The sequence below is a fragment of the Tachyglossus aculeatus genome, chromosome 5 (genome assembly GCF_015852505.1).
Source record: "Tachyglossus aculeatus isolate mTacAcu1 chromosome 5, mTacAcu1.pri, whole genome shotgun sequence".
Lineage (NCBI taxonomy): Eukaryota > Metazoa > Chordata > Mammalia > Monotremata > Tachyglossidae > Tachyglossus > Tachyglossus aculeatus.
The window spans coordinates 27638649-27656051 of NC_052070.1; positions in this window are offsets into that span (position 1 = coordinate 27638649).

Sequence of the window (17403 nt, forward strand, 5' to 3'; positions counted from 1 at the left end):
GAGTGGGTGAACCATTAAGAGTTGGCTGAAGCAGACCCTGACTCAGCGAAGCATTCTCTTAGGCATTCCCTTTGATAGAGAGTGACTGTGCCATGCTGGCTTCCAGGTTTGGACTCTGACTGATCCAGATTGGCTGTCACCTGGAATGGAATGAATTGGGTAATTGCTTCCCTTTCTCCCTCATTTTGCCTGAGCAGATGCAGCATAAATCTCAGGGGACACTGCTAATGTAATTTTTAGTGAGCATTTTTCCCTGAATAGAAGAATGCATTGCATGAACAAGAAAACCCTTCCCATTAATGACATAAAGAAGCAATGTTCTTTGATGAGCTGTAGAAGCAAGGGGTTAACACTCCTGGGACCCTTGTGATTATTGCTATATTGTATAATTTGATTTAAGTCATTTTCTCTCAGAGGGTAAAAGCCAGTTTGGATTGATATGCATCATCTTGCTAAGCAAAGCAATTCAGTGTTTCCATTATAAATTAAAAGTGCATTTCATATATGTGCATTTGGGGTTCATTCTCAGGAACAAAAACATCAATTCCACTTCTGCTAGCTAGTTAGCTATTACAGTCTGAATATATTTGTGGCCCAACCCATTTCATCTTTTCCCACAGCGAACCATCTTGGGGTCTTCATAGAATTTATCATTATGTCAGTCATATTTACTGAGGCCTTTCTGTTTGCGGAACACTGTACTAAATGCTTGGGAGAGTACCATATAACAATAAATACATACATTCTCTACCCACAGTGAGCTTAATTACCTTGGTATAGACTGTAAACTCATTAATAATAATAATAATAATAATGGTATTTGTTAAGCGCTTGCTATGTGCCAAGCACTGTTCTAAGTGCTGGGGTAGATACAAGGTATTCAGGTTGTCCCCCGTGGGGCTCACAGTCTTAATCCCCATTTTACAGATGAGGAAACTGAGGCACAGAGAAGTTAATTGACTTGCCCAAAGTCACACAGCTAACCAGTGGTGAAGCCGGGATTAGAACCCACGACCTCTGACTCCCAAGCCTGGGCTCTTTCCACTATACCACACCGCTTCTCATTAGGGGCAGGGAACACGTCTGCTAATTCTGTTTTATTGTACTCTCCCAAGCACTCAGTGCAGTGCTCTGAACTTAATGAGTGCTAAATAAATACAATTGATTGAATGATACATCATTTCAGAATGCTTTCTGCTGTCATAGGTGAAAAAATGCCAGGCCGTTAATCTTGTTTCAAGATTCTTCAAATACCAAATAAAGATGCCACATTTCTGATTGGATTCCTGAAATTGCTCTGCAGGGATCACAAGGACACCCAGAGTATTAGGAGTATGGCCAGATGAAACCCTTTATTTAGTATAAGTCAAAACTGCAAATCGTTATTCTTTCATCCTTCTTTCAAAAGTGTTGGAATTTTTAATGAATTTGCTTTAAAACAATTTGCAGAACCTCTCCCAAACTTATGTGCCCATAGACTCTAAGGCAAATTTCCATTAATAAGTTGTCCCTAATCAATCAATCATATTTATTGAGTGCTTACTGTGTGCAGAGAATTGTACTAAGAGCTTTGGAGAGTATTTCATAATAATTTAACAGACATATTCTCTGCCCACAATGAACTTACTGTCAGGTATCTAGAGTTTACTTACCCTTGGGTCTACTGTACGAGCTCTCCCTGTGTCCCACTCTCCCAAACACATAGCTCACTAACCTCTCCTGAAAAATGGCCAAGCGTCTTCTTCCCTCAACCTGACCGCTTTACTTCCTCTCCAATCCATTTCTCCCCTTGGTCTGTCCTCATCTTCAGTGAGGGGCACCTTGGAGTAAATCTCGCGGCTACCTCCTCCTTCTTGTAAATTTGCGGGGGCAGGGGAACTGGTCATTACCCAGAGTCAAGGGCTTTTTCATTTCACCAACTTCTTCATTGTCTCAGCCTTCTCCTTATTCCCACCAATTCCCAGAGATGATTGGACTCAAGATCCACCAGTTCCTTTCTCCTCCACTGTGGGCCCCATATTAGACAGGGATTTTGTCCAATCTGATTATCCCGCACTCTAGCACTTAGCAAAGTGTTTTCTGCACACAGTAAATGCTCTTAAAATACCAACATCATTATCATCGCTGTTTGCTCTACCCCTTAAACTTTGTAAGTACCGAATAGAGTTCTACTAAAAAGTGGAACAGCCCATCTGACTCTTAGTTCAGGTTTGTGAGGTCTGTTGATGATTTTTCACAGTTTCAGGAATATGCTTTACAAGCTCTTGTGAGAGTTTTGGTTTATCTTTTATTAGCAACTGACAAGAAGGTGATGTTTTTGTTTGAATTGGTTTAATTATCTCAAAGACACTCACAAATCTCCACAATGAGTGAAAGTGCTGGAAGCCTAGAGTTGGGAAACTTTGCACTTATAATATGAGATGAAAAACAAAGGGAAAAAATGAGGGTCGAGTTAAAAAAAAGACCCGATTCTCATTTCTAGTCAAGAGACACCATCTGTGCGTCACTGATTCATCAGCATTCACCTCTGTGCTCAGAGTAGGCACCTTGGAGTCTCACCCCTATTCACTGGTGACGGGTGGCGTCTCACTTCAGTGTTTTTTCCCTGCCCAGGGTCACCCTTTTGGCCTCAGTTTTCAAGGGGTAACAGATGCTTATAGTCCCATAACATCCATTCTCTTCTTCATAATTGTGTGCCTATTTTGGAGGAAGAAAAAATTACTATCTGTAAATGTTCCTGATGCGGCAATTCAAAGTGTGTTTGTATGTGTGCATGTGGATGCTTCCTTTGCATAGCTGTAACAGTTCATTCATTGGAATGCTGCTTATTATCATGATTACTGGAAGATGCCTAATCTAAGTAAGAGTAGCAGAGCCCAAACAATTCCTGGGGAACAGCAGACATGACTCCCACTGCTTGAAAGATTTCTTATGTGGCATTAAACAACTGAAAATTTCACCACACTGATCTGCAAGACCTGCCAAACTCCACTGAGAGATTCAGAAACTTTCTTTATGCTCCACATCACCCCAGAGTGAATGCAATTCCCCTAGTTTGGACTGGAAATTGTATGCAAATACAATTGGAGCTACGGTTAAGTAACGGTAATAGTAATAATAATAATAATAATTAGGGTATTTAAGTGCTTACTATGTGCCAGGGACTTTACTAAGCACTTGAGTGGATACTAGTAAATTGGATTGGATACAGTTTCTGTCCCACAGGGGGCTTACAATTTTAATCCCCATTTTACAGATGGGGTAACTGAGGCACAGAGAAGTTAAGTGTCTTGCCTAAAGTCATACAGGAGACAAGTGCTGAAGCCGGGATTAAAACTCAAATACTTCTGAGTCCCAGGCCTTACTAGCCACTAATCATCAATCGTATTTATTGAGCGCTTACTATGTGCAGAGCACTGTACTAAGCGCTTATGATAATAATTATAACTAATGATAATAATTAGGGTAAATTTGTTCATTCAATCCTTCAATCATATTTATTGAGTGCTTACTGTGTGCCCACTGTTGTGTAGGGACCGTCTCTATATGTTGCCAACTTGTACTTCCCAAGCACTTAGTACAGTGCTCTGCACACAGTAAGCGCTCAATAAATATGATTGAATGAATGAATGAATGCAGAACACTGTACTAAGCACTTGGGAAGTACAAGTCGGCAACAAATAGAGACGGTCCCTACCCAACAATGAAGTGCTTACTACGTGCCAGGGACTGTCCTAAGCACTGGGGTGGATTCAAGGAAATTGGATTGGACACAGTCTCTGCCCACAAGAAGCTTACAATTTTAATCCCCATTATACAGATGAGGTAAATGAGGCACAGAGAAGTTAAGTGTCTTGCCTAAGGTCACACAGGAGACAAGTGTGGAAGCCGGGATTAAAACTCAGATCCTTCTGACTCCTAGGCCTGATCACTAGCCACTAGGCTATGCAGCTTCTCTATGTAGATCATACAGTGTGGAAACCAGATGGACCTTTTTCATATACTAGAAGCAGCGTGGCTCAGTGGAAAGAACATGGGCTTGGGAGTCAGAGGTCATGGGTTCGAGTCCTGGCTCCACCACTTGGCTGTGTGACCTTGGGCAAGCCACTTAACTTCTCTGCGCCTCAGTTACCTCATCTGTAAAATGGGGATTAAGACTGTGAGCCCCACGTGGGACAACCTGATCCCCTTGTATTCCCCCCAGCGCTTAGAACAGTGCTTCGCACATAGTAAGGGCTCAACAAATACCACCATCATATACTAGGCCCAGTGGGAATGGGAATCAAAATACTTCAACCCACTCTAAAAAAATATAAACTACTTTGGAATAAGTAGTCAATATACCAACAGGGCTTTGGCAGTTGCTGAATGGTAAGCATATGAATTTGTTCCCCTAGGAAGTAGCACAGTCAGGAAATATTAGTAATTTCCAGTGGAGCCAGACAAATATCCCTATCTATGAGGATGGGTGTCCAGTAGAATGACTCCCATATGGTTCTCAAGGGCAAGTTTCATGTTTACTTATTTTTGTAGTATACTTTCACAAATGCTTAGTTCAGTGTTCTGCACAACATAAGAACTCAAGTAAATACCATCGATCCATTCCTCATTATATCCTGGTGCCAGTATAAGAGACAGAATCATGGGCTGGATGGTCCATTGACCTGATCAGGTAAATGGAATTTCTTACACCCTTCTGGAATGACTGAAGACAAACAACAAACCAACAAAAGAAGGTATTTGTTAAAATACTGTTTTAATGCTTGGCTGTATTTGTTGCGCAATTTTCCTAATTTACCTATAAAAGAAAAAAGGGGGAAAGGGTGATCGTGAGGTATTTAAAGAGAAATTGGAACAACAGAGGCTGTAAAATAAAGACAGAGGCAAATATTCAACCAGTCAGTTGATCAGTAATATTCTTTGAACACTTACTCTGTGCAGAGCACAGTACTAAGCATTTGAGAAAATACAGTAGAGATTGTAAACAAGATCCCAGCCCCAAGGAGCTTGTAATCTAATGTGGAGAAACTCTGACAGAAATAAATTATAGGTATGGTAGAAAGAGCAGAAGTTATATATATATATATAATATATGAATATATATATTAATAAGTGCTATTGGCAGTTGGAGAAGGGGAAGTGTTGGTGAGTGTTTTGGTGAGTTAGAAGTGCTAATGTGGCAGAAGGGTTCCACAAAGAAATACCACCTGAAGGGCAGTGATCCTGTTATTGTCCAAACATCTTTAACACTGGTCAGTCAGTCAGTTGTATTTATTAAGCACTTACTATGTGCAGAGCACTGTACTAAGTGCTTGGGAGAAAACAATATAACAGACAGATTCCCTGCCCACAATGAGCTTACAGTCTAAAGGGGGAAGTTCTGAGGTTCTGAGGCCAGCAAAGCAGGCTGACAACACTTTCCTAAGTCCTTTCAATGTCATTATCACCTGTGTGATTATTAATAATAATTGTGGTGTTTGTTAAGCACATAGTATGTGCCAGGCACTGTTCTAAGCTCTGCGGTAGATACAAGATAATCGGGTTGGACGCAGTTCCTGTCCCACGTGGGGCTCGCAGTCTTAATCCCCATTTTACAGATGAATGAACTGAGGTACAGAGAAGTGAAGTGACTTCCCCAAGGTCACACAGCAGACAAGTGGCAGAGCTGGGATTAGAACTCAGGTCCTTGTGATTCCCAGGCCCATGCTCTATCCACTAGGCCATGCCGTACCAATTGAAGAGGGCTTGGGGAAGGTGAAACAAGTTGGGTTGGATTCTTCTTCTTGTCTGGGAGTGCATCTGGCTCAAGTTGCTGCCATAGCAACTCCACAGGAGCAAGCTGTGAACCTGAATTCTCCTAGAGAGCGATCTCCCCCTCCATTCCCTGTCCAGACCCAGGTGTGTTGCAGAGCTTTCACTAGGCACATTTTAAAACAACAACTTGATCTTGTTTTCTTCAGGGATTCCAGCATATTTAGAATCACAAAACAAGAAATTCCCTCTCGGCAAAGACGGCAGTCATGGCCATTTTCTTCTCTCCCTCCTTCCTCGCACTCCTTCCTGGCACTTAGATAATAATAATGATAATAATGGTATTTGTTAAGGGCTTACTTTGAGCCACTGCACTAAGTGCTGGGGTGGATACAAGCAAATCGAGTTGGACTCAGTCCCTGTACCATGTGGGGCTCACAGTTTCAACCCCCATTTTCTGGATGAAGTAACCGAGGCCCAGAGAAGTGAAGTGACTTACCCACGGTCACACAGCAGACAAGTAGCGGAGCCAGTATTAGAACCCATGGCCTTTTGACTCCCATTCCTGTGCTCTATTCTGCTTCTCACTACACCATGTTGCTTCCTTAACAAGCAGATTGGCAGATGTCACCACCAATATGATCCTGCCTGGGGGGAACCGAATAGAGGAAATGAATGGTAAAACTCCCGTAAAACAATGTTTTCATTGGGTGGAAAATAAGTCAAAGGTTTCATAAGGACAAATCATTTCCTTGCCCTTTGTACCATAGCAAGGTGCATCTTTGTCACTGACCCTGCAGAAGCACTTAGAGAGAGGAGAAGTAGAAGATGAAAGTTGGGGTATGGGATCCTGGAATATCTATAGGATTGGGTTGGTCAAGGACAGACCCCTTCGTTCCCTGAGCTAGATAATTTAATTAGGTTTCTGCCTTTGGTTTTGAACGTACAGTATGGAAAAGAATATTCCTTCAGCCAAACTTACCCATAGAAGAAATCCTGTTGTCAGTAGTGCCATTTTCAGTGTGTGTTAGATACACCACAAGCTCCAAAATAACATTAAATGGACACTTTCATTATGTGAAGCTCTGTAATAATAATAATGATCATTGTTTAGGGGATTATTCTGTGTTTCCTTTTTGCCACATCACCGTGCTAAGCAGTGGGGGTAGATACAAGTTAATCAGAGAAGATACAGTAACTGCCCCACAAGGAACACACAATCTATGATGTGGGAAGAGCAGATATTTTTCCCCCATTTTAAGGAAAACTGAGGTTCAGAGAAGTTAAGTGATTTACCCAAGGTCACAAAGCTGGCCAGTGGCAGAACTGGGATGAGAACCAAGTTTTCCTGACTCCCTGTATTATGTTAATTCATTCAATCATATTTATTGAGCGCTTACTGTATGCAGAGCACTGTATTTAGCGCTTGAGCACTGTTCTTTTCACTAGGCCATACTATCTTCCTGCATGGACACTGAGTCAGAGTCCCTGCCCCCAAGCTATCCCCTACCTAAGTACAGAGTACCCACCCCTTCCATAAATCCCTCAAAAATATAGACATTGCTCACAGAAAACTGTACATTGAGGAGAAATATGGTGGTTTGAGGGGGGAAATAGTCAAACCCTCTCGGAGTAGAAAATGAGAAGCAGCGTGGCTCAGTGGAAAGAGTGCGGGCTTTGGAATCAGAGGTCATGGGTTCAAATCCCAGCTCCATCAATTGTCAGCTGTGTGACTTTGGGCAAGTCACTTAACTTCTCTGGGCCTCAGTTACCTCATCTGGAAAATGGGGATTGAGACTGTGAGCCCCATGTGGGACAACCTGATTACCTTGTATCTACCCAGTGCTTAGAACAGAGCTTTGCACATAGTAAGTGCTTAATGAATGCCATCATTATTATTATTACGGAATGGTAAATAATTTATCAAATGTTCTCTTTTAAGAGTAAAATCCAATGAATCTAGATATGACTGAGACTTCTTAAATTATCAGAACATTCTACACAAAAACACTATATTCCCCTAAACTGTTGAAATGCGTGGCTGTAAGGATCAAACCTTATCTGAATGTTAGTCTCCTTATTTCAAATGCATAATATTCACCAAATCCTAGATTTGAAAGCAGGAATAGATCACAAAAACTCATTGAATTTGTTTCCCAGCCTAGAGACCGCCCTATAGGGAGGTAGTTAATTCCTTGTCATCCTTCACAGATCCTTTCAGAATCTACCCTCCCCCCTAATCATTAAATGTCCCTTGTCAAAGGGTCACTCTGTCTCCCTTACTATTATTGTGGTGCAATCAATTAACCAATGCTATTTATTGAGCACTTATTGGGTGCAGAGCAATTTTCTAAGCACTTGGGAGAGTACAGTATAACAGTATAATGACACATTCCCTAACCACGAGTTTTTAGTCTAGTCCCCAATTAGCCTTTAGTAATCTGAGATAGCTTATCTTGAAATCAGTTTCATTATTGTACCAACGTTTTCCCTATTCCCCCTCTGAAGATCTTCAGTTCCATTATTACTCTGTGATCCCTTAATCTGATGCCGTATTATGTAGAGAGATTCTTTCTATTTTCCCTTTTCTGCACTGAGGCCAAGGCACTTTGACACTGAATCCAGCTTTCTGAAGATTCAGAATAAAAGGGGACAGTTCGAACTGGAGAGAGCAGCTGGTATATTGGTGTTTGGCTGTCAAGTGCCTCTTGAATATTCACTCGGTAGGGGATCTGCAATTTAAATACCTTGTTAGAGTTAATAAGAGTTGTCAAAGAAGCACATTAACACACCATAGGGATTAATTCATTGCTCTCCAGATTGTTGTGTGTGAAGAAGGCGAGCCCATAACATGAGCTGTGCCTCCCCAATGGTCATCCTCACATCCGCTAATGAAACTAGGGTTTGAATGACCTGAGATCATGTGCAAAGAAATCTCGTTTCAGTATAAAACTGCCCTTGAAATACATTTCAGTGGTAAGCATTATTTCAAATTTCAGTGAACAAAATTAGCAGAGAGTAATCACTACATCCAGATTGGTGCGATCTGGGGCTGATTTTTCTGTATCCTCTCACTGCCCAGAAATGGTTCCCTAAAGTGGCTGGGATGGCGGACATAAGGTTTGGGGTGTGCAAATAGTGGGGGTGAATGATAGGAGCACCAGGACTGGGGTGGAGGAGTGGCAGGTAGCAGCACAGGAGAACATTAAATATAATAACAATATTAATAATTATGGTATCCGTTAAGGGCTTACTATGTGCCAGGCACTGTACTAAGCACTGGGGTGGATACAAGCAAATTGAATTGGACACAATCCCTGTCCACTTAGGACTCACAGTCTTAATTCCCATTTTACAGGTAACTGAGGCCCAGAGAAGTGAAGTGACTTGCCCAAAGCCACACAGCAGATAAGCGGCAGAGCTGGGATTAGAACCCATGACCTGTACTCTATCCACTATGCTAGCAATGTGATCATACCAGGGCAGATACTGACCACAGCAGAAAAGGCAGGAGGAATAAAGCCCTACTGAGAGCTCACCTCCTCCAGGAGGCCTTCCCAGACTGAGCCCCCTCCTTCCTCTCCCCCTCCTCCCCCTCCCCATCCCCCCCTTAACTCCTTCCCCTCCCCACAGCACCTGTATATATGTTTATATGTTTGTACATATTTATTACTCTATTTTATTTGTACATGTTTATTCTATTTATTTTATTTTGTTAATATGTTTTGTTTTGTTCTCTGTCTCCCCCTTCTAGACTGTGAGCCCACTGTTGGGTAGGGACTGTCTCTATATGTTGCCAACTTGTACTTCCCAAGCACTTAGTACAGTGCTCTGCACACAGTAAGTGCTCAATAAATACGATTGAATGAATGAATGAATGAATTACCTGTAATGATAAGGACCATTATAATGATAATAGCAGTAATGTTAATGATAGTGGTTAGGAGCTTACTATATTCCAATAAATGTACTGAATGATAGGGTAGATACAATATGATCGGGTCAGACATGGTCCCTGTCCCACTTGTGACTAACAATCCAAGGGGGAAGGACAACAGGTAGTACAAGTAAAATCTCCATTTTACAAATGAGGAAGCTGAGGCTTGGAGAAATTGTGACTTGCCCAAGGTTCCACAGTAGACAAATGGCAGAGCTGGGTTTAGAACCCAGGACCACTTGGGTCCATATTCTTTGCACTGGGCCATGTTGTTTCCTTAAGGATGATTGGACCGAACAAGAACAAGACGCTCCCTTCATCTCCCTTAAGAGTGTCCAAAGCACAGAGAGAAAAGAACATTAGGGAATGTTGGGGAGTGATAGAAATCAGCAATCACAAGGTGACAAGAAGACATCCTCTACTCCAACCCAGATATTCAGAAAAGGGGTTCTCCAAAGACAGGGACTGCATAGACTCTTGATCAGGGAACACCCCAGAATAATTGGATTTACCTCAGAGACCACCCCAAGATCGTCGGAGATTAAGAAACCCGGCCCAGGAGCAGAATTGGGAGGAGCTTGGGTAGTCGAAAAGAGTCGCGGTCTTCGAAGACAAGTAGGCAAGAGTACCAGAAGCAGCATGGCTCAGTGGAAAGAGCACAGGCTTTGGAGTCAGAGGTCATGGGTTCAAATCCCAGCTCCGCCAATTGTCAGCTGTGTGACTTTGGGCAAGTCTCTTAACTTCTCTGGGCCTGTTACCTCATCTGTAAAATGGGGATTAAGACTGTGAGCCCCACGAGGGACAACCTGATCACTTTGTAATCTCCCCAGTGCTTAGAACAGTGCTTTGCACATAGTAAGCACTTAATAAATGCCATTATTATTATTATTTATTATTATTATTACCAGGCCAGAATGGCTGGGCTCCGATTCCTTTGTTCCCAATGACAGGCATTGCTGCTTCAGACTCACTGACACCTTGGCCATTTCTTTTTGATAACTAGGCTAGGATGCTGGGCTCGGGGTGGGGGTGGAGAGAAATTCATGACTTTTAAGGGGGTTCCTTTTTGGAGAACCTGTACATAGGAAATGTAGGATGTTTATAGGCAGCAATCGTGATCAGTTGGAAGACCTCAGGAATGACGGGAAGCATGATAGCAATAATAACAATAGTGGTAGTTGTTAAGCACTTACTGTGTCCCAAGCATTCATTCATTCATTCATTCATTCAATCAATCATATTTATTGAGTGCTTGCTCTGTGCAGAGCACTGTACTAAGAGCTTGGGAAGTACAATTTGGCAACCTATAGAGATGGTCCCTACCCAACAACAAGCTCACAGTCTAGAAGGGGAAGACAGACAACAAAACAAAACATGTGGACAGGTGTCAAGTCGTCAGAACAAATAGAATTAAAGCTAAATGCGCATCATTAACAAAATAAATAGAATAGTAAATATGTACAAGTAAAATAGAGTAATAAATCTGTACAAACATATATGCAAGTGCTGTGGGGAGGGGAAGGAGGTAGGGAGGGGGGATGGGGAGGAGAAGAGGAAAGTGCTGGAACAGAAACAAGGTCGGCTGTCCCTCATGGGGCTCACAGTCTAAGTGGGAGGGAGAACAGGTACTGAGTCTCCATTATACAGGTGAGGAAATTGAGTTCCAGAGAAGCCAAGTGACTTGCCCAAGGTCACAGTGCAGACGAATAACAGAACTGAGGCCCTCTAACTCCCAGGCCTAGGCTATTTCTGCTAGGCCACACTCCATGTTTTGTCTCATCCCTGCCTCCTAAAAGAGGGGACTGTTGTCACAATGTCTTTGAGCCAGGGCATGGAAGATTTAAGTGCCTCTCTCCCTCTCCTTCCCTCCCTCACCATCACTTTCACACTCAACCAGCTTGACACTGTTTTTATAGCCAAACTCTTTCTGGGTCAGTAGGGAAACTAGAAGGCCAGATCCAAGGGCAAGGAGAAAATCAAAATCAAGCCCACACAATGCTCTCGGGAGAAGACCTGGTAAACCCTGAGTGGTAACTTTCAATTCTAAGAGTGGATTAGGGATTTTTTAAAGACAGTTTAAAGATTATTTGGCATCTGAATTATAATCCCACACCAAAATCCGTGACTCGGACCTGATATTATCAGGATAAGGAAATGTTAGTCAAATTAGATCTACAGTTAAGTATATAGTATATGGTTGAGCTTGATGTAAGATTTGTTTTCAATTCTACTATAAGCAGGAAGAAATTCCATATTGGATGAAGAAAGCGGGTTCTATAGTCAATTCATTGTTATTGATGTTAGGTAGTGCTATTTCTCTTATTACTGTGTGTTTTTGATTATCCAACTGTACATACAAGTATTTATTTTGCTTATTCTAGCTGTAAATATTTTGATCTCTGTCTCTTCCATTACAATACAAGGTCCTTGAGGACTGGAGTTGGATTTTATGCTTCTGTTGTACTTTACTAAACACTGAGTGGAGTGCATTACACTCAGTAGGTATCAATATATACTTTTACTACCACTCACTAGCAGTAGCAGTAGTAGTAATAGCAGAAATAGAAATAATATAAATAGCAACACTACTATCATTATTTCTGCAATTTTGCACCATTCTACATATTTGCCTAGTCTTAGTAAAATTTCAAAATATGTTGGAACAATATTGCATTTTTTGCACCAAATTCTGCTATCTAGGCAGTATGCTATCCTTCAATCTGTGTATAGAAAAAGATATAGAAAACAGAATTTTATAAACCAGCAAAGATTTCAGCAGACCACAAGGGATCATGCTACCAACACAGCAGCTCAGCACTTAGAACAGTGTTTTGCACATAGTAAGCGCTTAATAAATGACATCATTACTGCATCCATTCATATGTAGTTGAAGGTCAGTCGGTAAATTAGTCAATCATACTTTTTGGGCACTTACTGTCTGCGGAGCACTATTCTAAATGCTTGGGAAAGTACAACATAACAATAAACAGGCACATTTCTGGCCCAGGTCTAAAATAGTGTTTTGGTGCCTAGGCTTCTATATGGCTGTTAGATCTGATCCTACTACAGAAAGCACATGCGGTTATTAGGGAAATTTCACTAGTGCTGCTGATAATCAATCAATTAATGGCCTTTTCAGAGTGTTTACTGGGTGTTGGGCATTGTATTGAGTACTGGGGAAAGTACAATGCAATAGACATGATGCCTGCCCTCAAGGATCTTACAACCATATGTAACGTCAAATGCCTGGATTGGATTCCTAATGAAATCAGACAATAATTATAATTGTGGTATTTGTTGAGCACTTACTAAGTGCCAGGCACTGTTGTCAGTGCTGGGTTGATACAAGATATTCAGGTTGCACACAGTCCCTGTCCCATATGGGGCTCACAGTATTAATCTCCATTTTACAGATGAGGGAACTGAGGCCCAGAGAAGTTAAGTGACTTGCCCAAGGTCACACAGCTGACTAGTCGCAGAGCCGGGATTAGAACTCAGGTCTTTCTGACTCACAGGCCCGTGCTCTATCCACTAGGCCACACTGCTTCTCGGCAGACTCCCAGCATCACAGCACTGCTCATAGTAACACAACTGAGAGGGGCATGTGAGAAGAATGAATGACAGCCGGGTTACCTAAGTACTTGTCGAATGGTGTACTGAAAAGTGGCTCATGCATACAGGAAGAAAATAATGAACAGTTTAAAGACATAGTGATGCACACAGGCAAGCTGTGTGAAATAGCAGTGATCTCCTGGGAGACTCCTGAAGCAGTCAGATCAGTCTGGCTGGCAATAATTGCAAGAGGGTCTGTGCTCCTTGAGCAGAGGTTTTGCAAAGGCTGGAGTGCCAAAAGGCAGGTTTGTAAGTAAAGGCAAGACCTATATGTGACAAACTCATTCACTCAGCAAAGATATATCTTTAAGTGCAAACAATGCAGCCATTGGTGGCAGTGAATCAGGATTTGGTCTTCTCAGCCACCTCTCACTCATGGCTGGGATCCCATCCTCAGCTTGCACACTTTGCTTCTCTCAAACAAACCACCTCACTGCCTTGTTGTCAGATCTATCACCACTCCCCTCTTGTTCATATCCTTCCTCCCTCCTGCTGGAAGCTTCTTCCCGATTGTCATTCAGCAGACCACTACTCTTCCCAATTTCAAAGTATTTCTGAAATCACATCCCCAGGAGGTTGTTCCTAATGCATTTCATCTCCCCCGCCGTCCACTTATGTGCTTATCCTTTTATTCTGCTGCTTCCTATATTTGTAATTCATATTAACATCATTCTCCTCCCATTAGATTGCAAGCTTCAAGTGCAAAAAATTCCATGTTATCATATTGTGCTCTCCCAAGCACTCATTATAGGGCTCTGCCCATGGTAAGCGATCAATAAATACCACTGATTAACTGATCTCCCATCTCCCTTTCCTCTACCCTGCCACATCAGCATCCCCTAAACATTTGGGTACTCACCCCTCCCTCTGCACCCCATTTTTTTAACTCAGTTGATTCTCCCCAACCTGTACTTTGTTTTAGTGTCTGTCTCCCACACTAGATTATAAATTCCTGATGGTGGAGATCTACTATTATATTCTCCCAAGGACTTAGTACAGTGCTCTGCATATTAAAAGTGCTCAATAAATACTATTGATTCATCAGTATCATCTTCAAAAATGCACCTCTCTCCGCCTTCATATCTGATAGACCACCACTCTCCCCACCTTCAAAGCCTTATGAAAATCCTATCTCTGCCAAGAGACCTTCTCTGACTATGCCTGCATTTCCCCTGCTCCCTCTCCATTCTGCATTGCTCTGGGACTTGGATTTGTACCCTTTAGGCACTAAGTATTCACCCCATTCTCAGCCCAAGAGTGGGCTTGGGTTTATGCACATATTCATAATTTATTTAAATGTATCTCCCCCTCTAGACTGTACTTTCTTTGTGACCAGGGAACATGTCTATCGACTGTGTTGTATCATTTTCTCCAAAGTGCTTAGCACAGTGCTGTGCACACAGTAAGTGCTCAATAAATGCATTGATTGTTGAAGAGTAGCTGTAAAGATGTAAAGTCATGTGATACTGGGTTGGGCACCGCTTTTGTTCACTGGAAACGGATGAGATAACATGCCCGGTCATGTGGTGGAGCCATGGACAGACCCTGGCAGTCATCTTTGGAGGGCTTGGCTTTCAGTGGGCACATGGTGATGACAAACAGAGACCAAGTGCAGAGAAGGAATGGAGCATCGTTGTGTCAGTTCCCTGAGAAATCCCAGGAGCCTGCAGAAGATCTCCATGGGAAGAATCCAAATTAAGTGGATGTTGCAGTCTTTGTGGGGAATCCAAGTGGAACTGGGGTTTTGCAGTGAGATTAGTGATAGGCTCTGGTTAAACCCAGATTTTATTTTTACAGTCTCTTCTGTTTAGTTCCTCCTGATATTTTCCTTTGCATTCCCCAGCCAGAAGATACTGCAGATTATGCCTATTTTTTGTTAGCAAAGTAAAACAAATTTCCTCCAACAGGGCTTCTCTGACAAAGGCCTCATTTTCTCCTACCCACCCTCCCCTGTGTGTCAGTTATGCACTTGGTCTTGGGTACCCTCTAGGCACTTTGATTCTCAACCTATCCCTACAGCACTTAAATCCATATCCATGTCTACTGGGGAAAGAACTCCCAAACCCATTAGGTTTGGCTCCTGTCTCTTGGTCATGTTCAAATCTGATAAATCAAGGGCTGGTGGATGCTACTTCCCTGGAGAATTTGGGGTGTGCTACTGGGAGCTCTTCAGGAGCTAATGGAGAAGTTAAGGCAGCCCACATGCCCTCCTTTTCCTTGGATATGCGATATGTTGCCAACTTGTACTTCCCAAGCGCTTAGTACAGTGCTCTGCACACAGTAAGCTCTCAATAAATACGATTGATTGATCAGGGAGTTTCACCTAGAAGACAGTTTCCAGTCTAGCTCAGGGAAGGGAACAGAACCTGGGGGTTATTGAGGTTCAAGCCCCATCTCTGTTGTGATATAGTTCCTGGAGTGGTGGGACTAGAATCAGTTTGTTTTTCCTAATTGTTCCTCTGCAACAGCCATAAATCATTGACTGAAGCAGCTCTGGTTTCAGATCCTGGGTAGAAGCCCACGATTAAATGACAGGGCACACACTGCAAGTAGAAGCCCACACTTAAGTGACAGGGCACACACTGCAACACAGATACTCCCTATTTTGCTTTTTTTTCCTTGAATTTTCTCACATCTTCCAGATAAAATATATATTTAGCACCTAATTACGGCAACAAACTCCTAAGGAACAACTGCAATATATTTCATAGATATGCTTGGCACTCGATCTCAGGTTAGAAGTGAAAAGTGATGATTACTATTTATTGAGCTAGAGTCTCCCTTACTTTGAATTATGGATAAATTCTATTTTGAAGGAAATCCTGAGCCCAATTCAAGTTCATCTTCATGCTGGTTTCTAGTTTTCATCAAAGTCTTCCCTCATGGACCTGTACTTCACTCTCCGAAAGGAAAAATTTAAGTGAGCCAGCTGATGTCTTGACAATCAAAATCCTCAAAAATCTCCAGTGACTACCAATCAACCTACACATCAGGCAGAAACTCCTCACCCTCAGCTTCAAGGCTCTCCATCACCTCGCCCCCTCCTCTCCTTCTACAGCCCAGCCCGCACCCTCCATCACCTCGCACCCTCCGCTCCTCTGCCGCTAATCTCCTCACCGTGCCTCGTTCTCACCTGTCCCGCCGTCAAACCCCCGGCCCACGTCATCCCCCTGGCCTGGAATGCCCTCCCTCCCAACATCCACCAAGCTAGCTCTCTTCCTCCCTTCAAGGCCCTACTGAGAGCTCACCTCCTCCAGGAGGCCTTCCCAGACTGAGCCCCCTCCTTCCTCTCCCTCCTCCATCCCCCCCCGCCTTACCTCCTTGCCCTCCCCAAAGCACCTGTATATATGTATATATGTTTGTATGTATTTATTACTCTATTTTATTTGTACATATTTATTCTATTTATTTTATTTTGTTAATATGTTTTGTTTTGTTCTCTGTCTCCCCCTTCTAGACTGTGAGCCCACTGTTGGGTAGGGACCATCTTTATATGTTGCCAACTTGTACTTCCCAAGCACTTAGTACAGTAATCTGCACACAGTAAGTGCTCAATAAATATGATTGAATGAATGAATGAATAAATGAATCCTTTCAGTGTTCTGATTCCTCTGACTTCCCTGAGAGACATACAGTTTTCTTTGATGGACTTCCCTCAGAACTTAATAATAAAAATAATAATGGTACCTGTAAGCACTTCCTATGTGCCAAGCACTGACCTAAGTGCTGGGGTAGATACACATTAATCAGATTGGGCACAGTCCCTGTCCCACATGGGGCTCACAGTCTTAATCCCCTTCTTCTAGACTGTGAGCCCACTGTGGGCAGGGATTGTCTCTCTTTGTTGCTGAATTGTACTTTCCAAGCGCTTAGTACAGTGCTCTCCAAATAGTACGCACTCGATAAATAGAGAAGCAGTGTGGCTCAGTGGAAAGAGCCTGGGCTTTGGAGTCAGAGGTCATGGGCTCAAATCAATCAATCATATTTATTGAGCGCTTACTGTGTGCAGAGCACTGTACTAAGCGCTTGGGAAGTACAAGTTGGTGACATATAGAGACAGTCCCTAACCAACAGTGGGCTCACAGTCTAGAAGGGGGAGACAG